The sequence below is a fragment of the Aegilops tauschii genome, chromosome 5 (assembly GCF_002575655.3).
Source record: "Aegilops tauschii subsp. strangulata cultivar AL8/78 chromosome 5, Aet v6.0, whole genome shotgun sequence".
In the NCBI taxonomy this organism is placed as follows: domain Eukaryota; kingdom Viridiplantae; phylum Streptophyta; class Magnoliopsida; order Poales; family Poaceae; genus Aegilops; species Aegilops tauschii.
Window position 1 is genome coordinate 125,214,517 of NC_053039.3, and position 17,278 is coordinate 125,231,794.

Consider the following 17,278-nt stretch of genomic DNA (forward strand, 5'->3'; position numbering starts at 1 on the left):
TCCACGTCAGTGGGCCCACACCCTGTCCACGAGGGTGGGGGCGCACCTGCCCCCTAGGCGCGCCCCCTACCTCGTGCGCCCCCTGACGCTCCACCGACCTCAACTCCAACTCCATATATTCGTCTTCGGGGAGAAAAAATCAGAGAGAAGGATTCATCGCATTTTACGATACGGAGCCGCCGCCAAGCCCTAAAACCTCTCGGGAGGGCTGATCTGGAGTCCGTTCGGGGCTCCGGAGAGGGGAATCCCTCGCCGTCGTCATCATCAACCATCCTCCATCACCAATTTCATGATGCTCACCGTCGTGCGTGAGTAATTCCATCTTAGGCTTGTTGGACGGTGATGGGTTGGATGAGATTTATCATGTAATCGAGTTAGTTTTGTTAGGGTTTGATCCCTAGTATCCACTATGTTCTGAGATTGATGTTGCTATGACTTTGCTATGCTTAATGCTTGTCACTAGGGCCCGAGTGCCATGATTTCAGATCTGAACCAATTATGTTTTCATGAATATATGTGAGTTCTTGATCCTATCTTCCAATTCTATAGTCACCTACTATGTGTTATGATCCGGCAACCCTGAAGTGACAATAATCGGGACCACTCCCGGTGATGACCGTAGTTTGAGGAGTTCAGGTATTCACTATGTGTTAATGCTTTGTTCCGGTACTCTATTAAAAGGAGGCCTTAATATTCCTTAGTTTCCAATAGGACCTCGCTGCCACGGGAGGGTAGGACAAAAGATGTCATGCAAGTTCTTTTCCATAAGCACGTATGACTATATTCGGAATACATGCCTACATTACATTGATGAATTGGAGCTAGTTCTGTGTCACCCTATGTTATGATTGTTACATGATGGAACCGCATCCGGCATAATTCTGCATCACCGATCCAATGCCTACGAGCTTTTCACATATTGTTCTTCGCTTATTTACCCGTTGCTACTGTTACAATCACTACAAAACCCAAAAATATTACTTTTGCTACCGTTACCGTTACTTCCATACTACTTTGCTACTAAATACTTTGCTGCAGATACTAAGTTATCCAGGTGTGGTTGAATTGACAACTCAACTGCTAATACTTGAGAATATTCTTTGCCTCCCCTTGTGTCGAATCAATAAATTTGGGTTGAATACTCTACCCTCGAAAACTGTTGCAATCCCCTATACTTGTGGGTTATCAAGACTATTTTCTGGCGCCGTTGCCGGGGAGCATAGCTCTATTCTTTGAGTCACTTGGGATTTATATCTGCTGGTCACTATGAAGAACTTGAAAGATGAGAAAACAAAATTTTATCCCTCAACTACGAGGGGAGGTAAGGAACTGCCATCTAGCTATGCACTTGATTCACCTTCTGTTTTGAGTAAGCTTGCGACACCTAAACCTGCTTCTGCTATTCGTTCCGATATGTCGCATGTTATGGATGATGCCACTTCTGCTATGCATGATACTTATGATGAAACTACTACTATGCTTGATACTACTGTGCCACTTGGTGAATTTCTTGATGAACAACAGGCTAGGGCTAGAGAGAATGAAATTATTGAAACTGATAATTTTGAAGATAGTGATGATGAAGACTCTCCCCCTAATAAATATGAATTGTCTGTTGTTCCTGAGGGTTATGTTCTGGAAGAAGGAGCTGCTAGAGCTATTTTAGCTTGCAATGATAGATATGACCTAAATAGGTTATTAGCTAAATGGAAGCAGCAATCTCTTAATGCTAGGATGAAACCTGACCCTGCTTTTGCTACTTCACCTATCTGTGTTACTGATAAGGATTATGAATTCTCTGTTGATCCTGATATAATTACTTTGGTTGAATCTGGTCCTTTTTATGGCTATGAATCTGAAACTGTTGTGGGACATCTTACTAAATTAAATGATATAGCCACCCTGTTCACTAATAATGAGAAAACTCGCTACCTTTACATCCTTGAAATATTTCCGTTCTCATTAAAGGGTGATGCTAAGATATGGTTTAATTCTCATATCCTGGTTGTGTGCGTAGTCCCCAGGATATGATTTATTACTTCTCCGCTAAATATTTCCCTGCTCATAAGAAACAAGCTGCTTTAAGGGATATATATAATTTTGTGCAAATTGAAGAAGAGAGTCTCCCACAAGCTTGGGGGAGGCTTCTCCAATTACTTAATGCTTTGCCTGATCATCCTCTTAAGAAAAATGAAATACTTGATATCTTTTATAATGGACTAACCGATGCTTCCAGAGATTACCTGGATAGTTGTGTTGGTTCTGTTTTCAGGGAAAGAACACCGGATGAAGCTGAAATTCTATTGAATAATATGTTGACAAATGAAAATAATTGGACACTTCCTGAGCCAGCTCCTGATCCAATTCCTGAGCCTATTCCTAAACCAACTCCGAAGAAAAGAGGTGTTCTATTTCTCAGTCCTGAAGATATGCAAGAGGCAAAGAAATCTATGAAAGAAAAAGGTATTAAAGCTGAAGATGTTAAGAATTTACCTCCTATTGAAGAAATACACGGTCTTAATTTACCGCCTGTTGAAGAAACATATGATTTTAATCCATTACCTATTGAAGAAACTCATGGTCTTGATAACCCGACACAGGTAGTAAAGGTAAATTCTCTCTATAGATATGATAGAGCTGAAATCCCTCCTACTAAGTTTGCTAGCCAATGTTTGGATGAATTTGATAACTTTATGGTTAAGCAAGAAGATTTCAATGCTTATTTTGGTAGACAATTAAAACAAAATGCTTATATGATTGAACACTTGGGTGATTATATGTCTAGAGTTAAAGGTGAACTTAAACTCATTAGTAAACATGCTTCTATGGTTACCACTCAAGTAGAACAAGTACTTAAAGCTCAGAATGATTTGCTTAATGAATTGAATAGTAAGAATAATGATTATGCTGTTAGAGTGGCTACTAGAACTGGTAAAATGACTCAGGAACCTTTGTATCCTGAAGGCCACCCTAAGAGAATTGAACAAGATTCTCAGAGAAATAATATTGATGCACCTAGTCCTTCTAAAAAGAAGAAAAAGAAAAATGATAGGACTTTGCATGCTTCTAGTGAACCTATTGCTGAAACACCTGAGAATCCAAATGATATTTCTATTTCTGATGCTGAAACACAATCTGGTAATGAACATGAACCTAATGAAAATGTTAATCATGATGTTCATGATGATGCTCAACCTAGTAATGATAATGATGTAGAAATTGAACCTGCTGTTGATCTTGATAACCCACAATCAAAGAATCAACGTTATGATAAGAGAGACTATGTTGCTAGGAAACATGGTAAAGAAAGAGAACCATAGGTTCAGAAACCCATGCCTTTTCCTCCCAAACCATCCAAGAAAAAGGATGATGAGGATTTTGAGCGCTTTGCTGAACTGATTAGACCTATCTTTTTGCGTATGCGTTTAACTGATATGCTCAAAATGAATCCTTATGCTAAGTACATGAAAGATATTGTTACAAATAAAAGAAAGATACCGGAAGCTGAAATTTCCACCATGCTTGCTAATTACACTGTTAAGGGTGGAATACTAAAGAAACTTGGAGATCCAGGAGTACCCACTATACCATGCTCCATTAAAAGAAACTATGTTAAAACTGCTTTATGTGATCTTGGAGCCGGTGTTAGTGTTATGCCTCTTTCTTTATACCGTAGACTTGATTTGAATAAGTTGACACCTACTGAAATATCTTTGCAAATGGCTGATAAATCAACTGCTATACCTGTCGGTATTTGTGAGGATGTGCCTGTTGTAGTTGCAACCGTTACTATTTTAACGGACTTTGTTATTCTTGATATTCCCGAGGATGATAGTATGTCTATTATTCTTGGAAGACCCTTTTTGAATACTGCAGGGGGTGTTATTGATTGCAACAAAGGCAATGTCACCTTTCATGTTAATGGCAATGAGCATACAGTACACTTTCCGAGGAAACAACCTCAAGTTCATAGTATCAATTCTATTGGAAAAATTCCATTGATTATTTTTGGAGGTTTTGAATTTCCTCTACCTATTGTCAAGAAGAAATATGATATTCATATTATTGGGGATGTGCATATCCCCGTTGAGGTAACATAGTGTTATTCGAAATTTCTCCGATTCCATGTTATTCGAAATGAGTTTGTTAACAAGACTTGATCAACCTTGTTAGTGGATTCCTTTCGATGAGCATGAGATGGATGAAACAAGAAGGCACAACTGTAGCGACCAGACCTCAAACAGTCTGTGCTGCTGTGCACCAGTGTCATCCCTGGATCAGTAATGCTGACATGCACAGTACAAATGGAGGATTTATAACAGAGTAGCAATCACACACTTATTACAATGAATATCTCAAAAGAGAATAAGTATGATAAATATGGCTTAAGGCCATCTAAAAATGATAACAGCGGAAGGCTTCCAAGATAAGAGAGTCCATCAACTCCAACGGCATCACTAAGTATAAGACCACGACCTAAGGCACCTTACTCGTCGTCTGAAAAGTCTGCAACATGAAACGTTGCAGCCCGAAAACGGGTCAGCACATGGAATATGCTGGCAATATAACACATAGAGAATAATGAACATAATAATGCTATACTACATGCATATATGGCTGGTGGAAAGCTCTATGGTTACAGTTTTGCGAAAAGCCAATCTTTCCCTACTGCAAAGGAATAAATTATGTTTAACTATCATGGTGGTTGTTAAACATTGAGAAGGTACCTCCAACTCAATCCCAATTAAGTGTCATCAATAACCCAACAAAATTAATTAAAGTAACATGGTGATGAGATTCACATGATAATCCAGGTACTAGATACTCAAGTTGTCCATAACCGGGGACACGGCTAACCATGATTAGTTTGTACACTCTGCAGAGGTTTGCGCACTTTTCCCCACAAGACTCGATCGCCTCCGCTTGATTCTCGCACTACATGATGTTTGAGAAACGGATGACCGAGACACAGTCTTTCAGAAGCGTTAACTCTCTACTCTGGGTAGACCGTACCACCTACATCCCTCAAACCCAATCCACGTCTATGAGCATAGCATGGCAATATAAGCAACGTAGAAGTAACTCCCAAGGGTTTGATAAATAAAACAGGTAATAGGTACTACCTCAACTACTTCCCAATACCCACAATTTAATTAGATCCTAACCATGCAATGTTTGAGGATTGATCTAATGCAATAAAAACTGGGTATGGAAAAGTATGATCAAAGTGTTACTTGCCTTGCTGATGATCCGCGAAACCTAGAGATTCGAAGTAACAAGCGGCGCACTCCGGGTACTCTATCGCAAACAAACAAGAAAACAATAAGTACTCATCTAATGCACAGGTAAAACCCGAATAAAAGATACAACCAGAAAGTTCAACTTAAGAACTCCGGCTTGCAAAAAGAATCAAATCGAACGAAGCAACTAAAGTCAAACGGCGAAAGAAACAAGCTTCGTTTACTAATCTGGATCTAGGTCAAATTTTACAGTAGCAAAAACTTGTTTGAGTAGGTTAAACGGAAAGAGAATTTCGAGACGAAACTCTAGGCGCTTGAATCGCCTGATTCCGATAAATGAGCGAAAAGTTAAACGAAAACGAAGATCCGATCAGGAATCGGGATCTGGAAAAATCGCGGAAAAATCCGACGAAAAAGAAAACTGATGAACGCTTAAACGAACGAACGTTCGTTAACAGCGAAAATCCGACGAACACGTTCGTTAAAACGAACGGGTCGGTGAACGTTCACTAAATAATAAAACCGAAAAAAAAGAATAAACCGATCTAGGGTTTAAAAACGAACGGTTTTTTTTAGAAAACCGGCAAACGGCGGCGGCTCGGTACCTCGTCGGGACGGGCTCCGGCGGGGTCGGCGAGGCTCCGGCGGGGGCTCGGCGAGGGCGGCTTGGGGCGGCGGGGCTCGGGCGGGGCGCAGGGCGGCGAGGGGCGGCGTCGGCAGCGGCGCACGGCGAGCGGGGCGGCGGGCTCGGGCGGCGGCGCTGCGGGCTCCGGCGGGGTCGGCTTGGGGCGGGGACGGGGTGAAGGGGGGGCGGCGGCGGCTTATAAGAGAGGGAGGGCTGGTGGCGTGGGGGAGGGGGCAAGGCGGCGGCGTCGTGCTCCAGGCGGACTCGGGCGCGGCGGCGGCTGCGTGCGCGTGAGGGAGACGAGGGAGGTGGGCCGGCCAGCTCGGCTGGGCCTCGGCCCGGTCGGGCGCGGTTTTTTTTAATATATTCCCCCGAATCTAAAAAAATCGCAGAAAGATAAATAAAAATCCAAAAAGATAAAACAAATTTCCCCGTCTAATAAAATTAATTAGAACAAGGTGAACATTTTTTTGACCCAAAAATGCAGTTTTTTTAAAACATGCAATTTTTTAATGCAATTAAAATTGCAACTAAAATCCGAATAAAATCCAATATATGATTTTAATATTTTTCCTCCAATATTTCAATTGTTTTGGAGAAGTCATATTTTCTCCTCTCATTTATTTTAATGTGAAATATTTTTCCAGAGAGAAAATAATTAAAACCAAAATCCTCGTTTTATTATTTGATGAAAATCAAATATGAAAAATCGGGAAAATCCCCAACTCTCTCCGAGGGTCCTTGAGTTGCTTAGGATTTATCGAGGATTTGCCAAAATGCAATAAAATATGCTATGCAATGATGATCTAATGTATAACATTCCAAATTGAAAATTTGGGATGTTACAAACCTACCCCCCTTAAGATGAATCTCGCCCTCGAGATTCGGGTTGGCTAGAAAATAGGTGAGAGTGGTCCTTCCGTAGATCTTCCTCTCGCTCCCAGGTGGCTTCATCTTCCGTATGGTGACTCCACTGGACTTTGCAAAACTTGATAACCTTACTGCGGGTAACTCGGCTGGCATATTCAAGAATCTTTACGGGTTTCTCCTCATAGGTCAAATCACTTTCTAGCTGAATCGCTTCCAGTGGCACTGTATCTCTCAGTGGTATCTCAACCATCTCTGCGTGGCACTTCTTCAACTGGGAAACGTGAAATAGATCATGAACTCCTGACAATCCTTCAGGCAATTCCAGCTTGTAGGCAACTTCTCCCATACTTTCCAAAACTCTGTATGGTCCAATAAAACGGGGCGCTAGCTTTCCCTTAACTCCAAAGCGCTTCAGTCCTCGAAGTGGCGATACTCGCAAATAAACTCTGTCTCCGACTTCGTGAACTGTCTCCTTACGTTTTGAATCCGCATAACTCTTCTGCCTGGACTGGGCTACCTTGAGCCTATCGCGAATCAACCCCACTTTCTGTTCAGACTCCTTAATCCAATCTGGTCCAAACAACTGACGGTCTCCAACTTCGTCCCATAACAATGGTGTTCTACACCTCCTTCCTTACAAAGCTTCGAAAGGGGCCATCTTCAAACTGGTTTGATAACTGTTGTTGTAAGAAATCTCTGCATATGGCAAATTGTCGTCCCAACTAGATCCATAATCTAGTGCACAAGCTCTCAACATGTCCTCCAAAATCTGATTGACTCTCTCGGTCTGTCCATCTGTCTGTGGGTGAAAGGCTGTACTAAATTCTAGCCTGGTTCCCAATGTTTCATGTAACTGCTTCCAAAACTTTGAGGTAAACTGGGTTCCTCTGTCTGATACAATGGTCCTCGGAACTCCATGCAAACATACGATCCTGGTCATGTATATCTTTGCCAACTTAGCACTGGTGTAAGTGGTCTTCACTGGAATGAAATGAGCTACTTTCGTCAAACGGTCGACTACAACCCATATTGAGTCATAGCCTGAACGAGTCCTGGGCAATCCCGTGATAAAATCCATGCCTATTTTATCCCACTTCCATTCGGGTATTGGCAATGGTTGTAGCAATCCTGCTGGCTTCTGATGTTCTGCCTTCACTCTCTGACATACATCACAAACTGCTATATACTCCGCAATGTCCTTCTTCATTCTGGTCCACCAGAAAGTGTCCTTCAAATCCAAATACATCTTGGTATTTCCTGGGTGAATCGAATACGGTGAATAATGGGCCTCTTGCAAAATCAACTTCCTGATCTCCGGATCATTGGGCACGTAAACGCGGTCCTCAAACCATTAGGTATCGTGCTCATCCTCACGAAATCCCTTGGCTTTTCCTTTGCACATCTTTTCCTTTATCTCATCAATCTCCTTGTCTATCTTCTGAGCTTCTCTGATCTTTTCCATCAAGGTAGACTGAATCTCCAATGTCGCTAAATAGCCTCTTGGGACTATCTCCAAACATAGCTCGCGAAGGTCCTCGGCTAACTCCTGAGGTAACTCTCCTGTCATGAGGGTGTTGACATGGCTCTTGCGGCTCAACGCATCTGCTACTACGTTAGCCTTCCCTGGGTGATAATGCAATCTCATATCATAGTCCTTAATAAGCTCCAACCATCTCCTCCGTCTGAGATTTAACTCCTTCTGCGTGAAAATGTACTTCAAACTCTTGTGATCCGTGTACACCTCACAATGGTTTCCGATGAGAAAATGTCTCCATGTCTTCAACGCATGCACTACGGCTGCTAATTCCAAATCATGCGTGGCATAATTCTTTTCATGGGGTTTAAGTTGTCGTGAAGCATATGACACAACTCTTCCTTCCTGCATAAGCACTGCTCCAAGTCCTCGACGAGAAGCGTCGCAATAAACTTGATAATCCTTGCGTTGATCTGGCAGAATCAACACTGGTGATGTAACCAATCGTTTCTTCAATTCTTGGAAACTAGCTTCACATTCTTCAGTCCAATTGAACTTGGTGTCCTTCTTCAATAGCTCAGTCATGGGCCTTGCAATCTTTGAGAAATTCTCGATGAACCTCCGGTAGTATCCTGCAAGTCCAAGGAAACTCCGGATCTCTCCAACTGACGTGGGTGGTTCCCAACTTGTTACCGTGTCAACTTTGGCGGGGTCTACTGCTATTCCTTCTCCAGATATAACATGTCCGAGGAATCCAACTTCCTTCAGCCAAAATTCACATTTGCTGAACTTGGCGTATAACTGATGTTCTCTGAGCTTCTCAAGTACCAAACGCAAATGCTCCTTATGCTCTTCTTCATTCTTGGAAAAGACTAAAATATCGTCAATGAACACCACGACGAACTTATCCAAAAACTCCATAAACACTTTGTTCATCAGGTTCATGAAATAGGCAGGTGCATTAGTCAGGCCAAATGACATAACGGTATACTCATATAGCCCATATCTGGTGGTAAAGGCCGTCTTAGGTATATCCTGCTCTCGAATCTTTAACTGATGGTATCCTGATCGTAGATCGATCTTGGAAAATACTTTAGCTCCTTGTAAGCGGTCAAACAAATCATTGATCATCGGCAGTGGGTACTTGTTTTTTATGGTCACTTCATTCAATCCACGGTAATCAACAACCATCCTCAACGATCCATCTTTCTTCTCCACTAGAAGTACTGGTGATCCCCAAGGTGACGAACTTGGGCGAATATAGCCTTTATCCAATAACTCCTTAATCTGCTTCTTAATTTCCTCCAAATCTTTTGCGGGCATCCTGTACGGTCTCTTAGATATTGGCCCTGTGCCTGGCAAAAGTTCAATCAAGAACTCAATGTCTCTATCTGGTGGCATGCCTGGCAACTCTTCTGGAAATACATCCGGGTAATCCTTCACCACTGGTACCTCCTCCTGTACAACTCCTGATAAGGAATTCACTTGAGTCCTCTTTGGCACATGCCGGGATACATACTTGATCCTTCTTCCTTCCGGGGTGGTAAGCATAATCGACTTACTGGCACAATCAATGTTCCCTCCATACTTTGATAACCAATCCATGCCTAATATCACATCCAATCCTTGCGATTCCAATATTATTAGGTCTGAGGGAAACAGGTAGTTACCAATCCTTAACGGTAATCGTTCACACCATAAACTAGCCATATACTCTGCTCCTGGTGAGGTTACTAACATGGGTGACCTACGGGCTTGGGTTGGCAGTTTATACTTATCCACAAATCCCCTTGATATGTATGAATGCGATGCGCCAGTATCAAAAAGAACGAGTGCAGTAAATGACTTAACCATAAACTTACCTATTACTGCATCAGGCTGTGCTTCAACCTCTTCCACGCTCACGTGGTTCACATGTCCTTTATTGAAAGGGTTCGGCTTCTTCCCAGAGCTTCCATTGCCATTTCCATTCTGGGCTTCAGGACAATCATTTGCATAGTGTCCAGTCTTCTGGCACTTGAAACAATTTATGTGGCTTAGATCCCTCTTGGCTGGGGTAGATGGGTTGGTGCGGTTCTGTCCGTTGCTTCCTCCATTCCCATTACCATTCTTGGAGCCATTATGGTTGTGCGAACTACTTCCTCCATGGGTATGTTGAAACTGCCCTCCTGGTTTCGGGGCAAAACGTGGCTTCTGCTGAGCTCCAGAATTGTACTTCCTCTTACGGTTTTCAATCTGCTGCTGCTTCCCTTCAATCATGAGTGCTCTATCTACCAACTCATGGTAGTTGTTGAAGGTTGCTACCATTAGCTGCATGCTCAGCTCATCATTCAGTCCTTCCAAAAACTTCTCCTGATGGGCTGCATCTGTAGCAACGTCATCTGGTGCACAACGTGCTAACTTACTGAAATCCTCCACATACTGGCCTACGGTGCGTCCTCCTTGGCGTAGGTTGCGAAACTCACGCTTCTTCATAGCCATAGCTCCTGCTGAAACATGAGCTGTACGGAAAGCTTGCTGAAACTGGTCCCATGTGACAGTGTCAATAGGGTGTGTGGCTGTGTAATTCTCCCACCATGATGTTGCGGGTCCATCAAGCTGATGTGCGGCAAAACGCACTCTTTCCGCATCTGTGCATCCTGCAGTGGCCAACTCCCTTCCAACTTTGCAGAGCCAATCATCTGCAACAATCGGCTCGGTGCTGCTGGAAAACACCGGCGGATTTAGCCTCAAGAAACGGGCTAAGTGATCAACAGGTGGAGGTGGTGGGTTGTTGTTGTTGTTGTTGTTGTTGCCTTGGTTCTGTACCAACACTTGCATCAGGGCATTCTGTTGCTGAATCAACTGAGTGATCTCTGGTGGGAAAACAAATCCGGTGTCGCGTCTCGGAGGCATCTGATGGGTTAGAAAAGATGAGAGTTAAGAATAGAATGAGGTCTAGAGAGGAAACACTACCCATATGTTCATGAGACAAATACAATCAATATCACTCAATCAATTCAAACAAGGCATACAATCGATCTAACTAGCGTTACAAAGTGCTCGAACTATACTATATAAATGGGGGAAAACTACTACTGATATGGTGGTCTACTAGAAATTCTGATTAGTTGAAGACTCCATGATATCTGCTCCAGCTTCATCAACAAAGTCATCTTCACTGGGGTCCGAGTCGGTGTCGTCGATGATGATGTAGTTATCCGGGCAAGCGCATTCGTCATCTTCTGCTTTTGACACTGGATTTCCCATGAATACTCCAATCTTCTTCTCCAAGTCGTCATTCTTCCCTACTAGTGCGATGATTTCCTCCAGATAATCCTTGCGTGTAGCCTTGAGTTCTTCCTCCAGCTCCTTGATCTTCGTCAATGCCTTCTTCAGATCTATCTTGTCTGAGCACATCTGGTTCTCCTGGCGACGAATGTATTGGTTTTGCTCCTGGATGAAAGCTGCAATTGATCCATCCTTCTTGGTGCTGATCATCTCCCATTGCTCGTCTTGGCGTCCACAAATCTGATAAATAGTATCCTTAAGCTCCCTGCAGTAGACTTCTCCAATGCGTCCAATAGCGATGTGGGCTGCCATGCTCTTCCCTAAACTCCAGGTTGGTGCTTCAAAAGCCAATCTTATAGGTTCAGTAACTGGCGCAAACGTCCTTCCTGGAACTTGAACTTGAATCTTCCAGCTCTCCTCTTCAGGTAAAGTGGCGTTGTAGGTTCCGGTGATGCTTGGTATTCCTATGTTCAAGTACTTAGTGACTTCCTTCAAGTGACGTCCAAAAGGCGTACCTTCATCTGGTTGCATGAACTTGCTCCTTGCATCCGCCATTCCTAAAAGAGTAGAAAGTGGAGAGGGGTCAGAAATGAAAAGAGAGAAGTGTTCTAGGGTTCAAGCTTAGTGGTCGTGTCCTACAGTCAGCGTGTGCTCTGATACCACCTTTGTAGCGACCAGACCTCAAACAGTCTGTGCTGTTGTGCACCAGTGTCATCCCTGGATCAGTAATGCTGACACGCATAGTACAAATGGAGGATTTATAACAGAGTAGCAATCACACACTTATTACAATGAATATCTCAAAAGAGAATAAGTATGATAAATATGGCTTAAGGCCATCTAAAAACGATAACAGCGGAAGGCTTCGAAGATAAGTGAGTCCATCAACTCCAACGGCATCACTGAGTATAAGACCACGACCTAAGGCACCTTACTCGTCGTCTGAAAAGTCTGCAAGATGAAACGTTGCAGCCCGAAAATGGGTCAGCACATGGAATATGCTGGCAATATAACACATAGAGAATAATGAACATAATAATGCTATACTACATGCATATATGGCTGGTGGAAAGCTCTATGGTTACAGTTTTGCGAAAAGCCAATTTTTCCCTAATGCAAAGGAATAAATTATGTTTAACTATCATGGTGGTTGTTAAACATTGAGAAAGTACCTCCAACTCAATCCCAATTAAGTGTCATCATTAACCCAACAAAATTAATTAAAGTAACATGGTGATGAGATTCACATGATAATCCAGGTACTAGATACTCAAGTTGTCCATAACCGGGGACACGGCTAACCATGATTAGTTTGTACACTCTGCAGAGGTTTGCGCACTTTTCCCCACAAGACTCGATCGCCTCCGCTTGATTCTCGCACTGCATGATGTTTGAGAAACGGATGACCGAGACACAGTCTTTCAGAAGCGTTAACTCTCTACTCCGGGTAGACCGTACCACCTACATCCCCTATATCTGCTAGTCTACCTCTTCAAGAGCTCACACAACTCAATCAACTATGCTAGAGCCCATAATAGCTTGTGGCTGCACACGGAAGTTTCTAGCATGAAAAATCTCATGATCCCCTTTTAGCCTGGGTGGCGGTCCATAGGATGATCACACGGGTACCCCGGGATATCCAAAAAAACAGGCAGCACTGGGTTCCCCAGGTGCCTCAATCCACCCAGATGTGAGTTTTAGTTGCCACCTTAAGTAAACCATTATTAACAATCTCACATTTGTCATGAATATCTCTCAAACCCAATCCACGTCTACGAGCATAGCATGGTAATATAAGCAACGTAGAAGTAACTCCCAAGGGTTTGATAAATAAAACAGGTAATAGGTACTACCTCAACTACTTCCCAATACCCACAATTTAATTAGATCCTAACCATGCAATGTTTGAGGATTGATCTAATGCAATAAAAACTGGGTATGGAAAAGTATGATCAAAGTGTTACTTGCCTTGCTGATGATCCGCGAAACCTAGAGATTCGAAGTAACAAGCGGCGCACTCCGGGTACTCTATCACAAACAAACAAGCAAACAATAAGTACTCATCTAATGCAGAGGTAAAACTCGAATAAAAGATACAACCAGAAAGTTCAACTTAAGAACTCCGGTTTGCAAAAAGAATCAGATCGAACGAAGCAACGAAAGTCAAACGGCGAAAGAAACAAGCTTCGTTTACTAATCTGGATCTAGGTCAAATTTTACAGTAGCAAAAACTTGTTTGACTAGGTTAAACGGAAAGAGAATTTCGAGACGAAACTCTAGGCGCTTGAATTGCCTGATTCCGATAAACGAGCGAAAAGTTAAACGAAAACGAAGATCCGATCAGGAATCGGGATCTGGAAAATCGCGGAAAAATCCGACGAAAAAGAAAACTGACGAACGGTTAAACGAACGAACGTTCGTTAACAGCAAAAATCCGACGAACATGTTCATTAAAACGAACGGGTCGGTGAACGTTCACTAAATAATAAAACCGAAAAAAAGAATAAACCGATCTAGGGTTTAGAAAAAAACGAACGTTTTTTTTAGAAAACCGGCAAACGGCGACGGCTCGGTACCTCGTCGGGACGGGCTCCGGCGGGGTCCGCGAGGCTCCGGCGGGGGCTCGACGAGGGCGGCTTGGGGCGGCGGGGCGCAGGGCGGCGAGGGGCGACGTCGGCGGCGGCGCACGGCGAGCGGGGCGGCGGGCTCGGGCGGCGGCGTTGCGGGCTCTGGCGGGGTCGGCTTGGGGCGGGGACGGGGTGAAGGGGGGGCGGCGGCGGCTTATAAGAGAGGGGGGCTGGTGGCGTGGGGGAGGGGGCAAGGCGGCGGCGTCGTGCTCCAGGCGGACTCGGGCGCGGCGGCGGCTGCGTGCGCGTGAGGGAGATGAGGGAGGTGGGCCGGCCGGCTCGGCTGGGCCTCGGCTCGGTCGGGCGCGGGGTTTTTTTTATATATTCCCCCGAATCTAAAAAAATCGCAGAAAGATAAATAAAAATCCAAAAAGATAAAACAAATTTTCCCCGTCTAATAAAATTAATTAGAACAAGGTGAACATTTTTTTGACCCAAAAATGCAGTTTTTTTAAAACGTGCAATTTTTTTAATGCAATTAAAATTGCAAATAAAATCCGAATAAAATCCAATATATGATTTTAATATTTTTCCTCCAATATTTCAATTGTTTTGGAGAAGTCATATTTTCTGCTCTCATTTATTTAATGTGAAATATTTTTCCGGAGAGAAAATAATTAAAACCAAAATCCTCGTTTTATTATTTGATGAAAATCAAATATGAAAAATCGGGAAAATCCCCAACTCTCTCCGAGGGTCCTTGAGTTGCTTAGGATTTATCGAGGATTTGCCAAAATACAATAAAATATGCTATGCAATGATGATCTAATGTATAACATTCCAAATTGAAAATTTGGGATGTTACAACAACCTTCTGTACCCTCTCTCTACTTTCTGTTATTTAGTTGAATAAAGTAAAAATAGTATTTTCTGTCTGTTTTCTGATTTATCCGTGCAATATAAAAATACCCCAAAAATAAAAGTTCTCCAAATGCCCTGAAAATGGAATATGATTTTTTTCTGAAATATTTGAGAATATCTGGCACTGAGAACACAGCAGGGGGAGCAAGCACCTGGCCACGAGGGTCCAGGGCACGCCCACCCCTACAGGGCGCGCCCCCCTGCCTCGTGGGCCCACAGTGGCTCCCCTCCACTTATTCCTGCACCCACACACTTCTTCTTCCTCCAAAAAAATCACCATCCAGCTCAAGCACGAGTTCTAGCTCATTTTGCTGCGATTTTCGATCTCCTTGCTCAAAGCACCTCTCACAAAACTGCTTGGGGGATTGTTCCTTGGTATGTGACTCCTCCATTGGTCCAATTAGTTTTTGTTCTAGTGCTCTATTCATTGCAAATTTGTGCTGCCTAGGTGACCATGTTCTTGAGCTTGCATGTCAAATTTATATGGTTCCAAGTTGTCCTAATGCATGATATAGGCTCTAGGCACTTGTAGGAGTAGTTGCTATCAATTTTGTTGTGCTTGGTTCACTTTTATTTGAAGTTACTAAAAATTTCAGATTTTTTCAGAAAATAATGAAGAGATTTTTGAGGGGCTCATCGAGCCGAAGCTCGAAGGAAAAGCATAGTGAAGAAGCACAGAGGCCCAAATATAATTTGCCTCGCACCGCGGAGGTTCGGCCGTGTGAATGGCCTTCCGATGATTTCTTGAGAGCAGCCGGGATATGCAATGATTTTTATGAATTGGCTGAGAATGCATGCCTCACCGACTTCCTCCGCGACCAACGCGAATAGTATCTCTTACTCACCAATACTTTTGTGGAAAACTTCTACTATTATCCTAAGGAAACACCTCCTTCAGTAGAGTTTCATTTATATGATGTGGCTAAGAAGATGCCACTAGATGAATTTTGCAAGATTTGCAAAATACCTTTCGAGGTTAGCTTAGAGGAACCACATCGTAAAGATGTGGACGGGTTCATTGATACTATCACTGTAGGGGAAACTAGGAAGGTTTCCGATGCAAGAATCACTAGCATACATTTTCCTATTTTATGCTACTTTGACATATTTGCTAGTCGTTGCTTAATTGGTCACAGAAACTGTGGAAACCTTAGTGTTCCTGATATTATCATTTTGTTCCATGGTTTATTCTGCGATAACACTGTTAGTATGGGCGGTATTATTGCTAAACGGTTAAGTTTGAACCGTACAAAGGGCCCCATCTTTGGAGGTATTTACGCTTCACGTCTTTCTGCACATTATAACATAGCTATTAGGCACTATGAAAAAGAAGAAAAATTGATGCCCACTGCTTATTTAGATTATAAGAGTATGGTAGCGCATGACTTTATTGTTAAGAATAGGGAAGGGGCGCTTAAATACAAATTGTTCTTTGATAAACATCACCCTGAGACTATTACCTTGCCTGCTCCCTCCTTGTTTAATTTATCTGCAGGTCTGTATCTCGTTCCGCTGGCGGCCATTCACGCCTACCGGGACCCTATACCAGCCGCGGAGCCGGAATCACAATTTGAACCTCCACGACAGTCTAATTACCAGTGGGATTCGGAGACGATTGCCAACCAATGGCAGTCAGAGTCTTCTTCATCTCAGTACGACCCCAGCTACAACTACGGATATCCGCCCGGCCAGCCGTGGCAATAGACCAACTTAGGCCAAAAGCCTAAGCTTGGGGGAGTACGTATTTCCCACCGACATTACATTCATGTTCATACACACTCATTGCTAGATGTCGGTGCTCATACTTTTTCATTGTAATATCCATGCTAGTTTATTTTCCTTTTTCTTGCTTTCTTCTTGTGTGTTTTGATAAACCTTAAGAAAAAACAAAAAAATTAGTTGTGGCCTTAGCTAGTTTACTTTTCTCGTAGTAGTAGTAATAATTAAAAAGAAAATCCAAAAAGATTTCATGTTCTTCTTTTGCTTGTTGGGAGCTTTCCCGTGTAAATAGTTTTTATTTCTTTTCTTTTCTTTGGGGGTCGATAGGAGAAGACCATAATTAAAATGTTGAAGTGGCTCTTTTATGCATTATTGTTGATTTAACCAAGAGCCCACATTGCCTTGTCTTCTCCTGTTTATTGAATGCTCGCAGAGTCCAGCTTAGTCCAATGCACGTGCACTCTTATTATTATTCACATCGTCCGGTCGTGCAAGTGAAAGGCAATTATGACGATATATGATGGACTGACTGAGATGAGAAAAGCTTGTATGAACTCGACCTCTCTTGTTTTTGTAAATATGATTAGTTCAT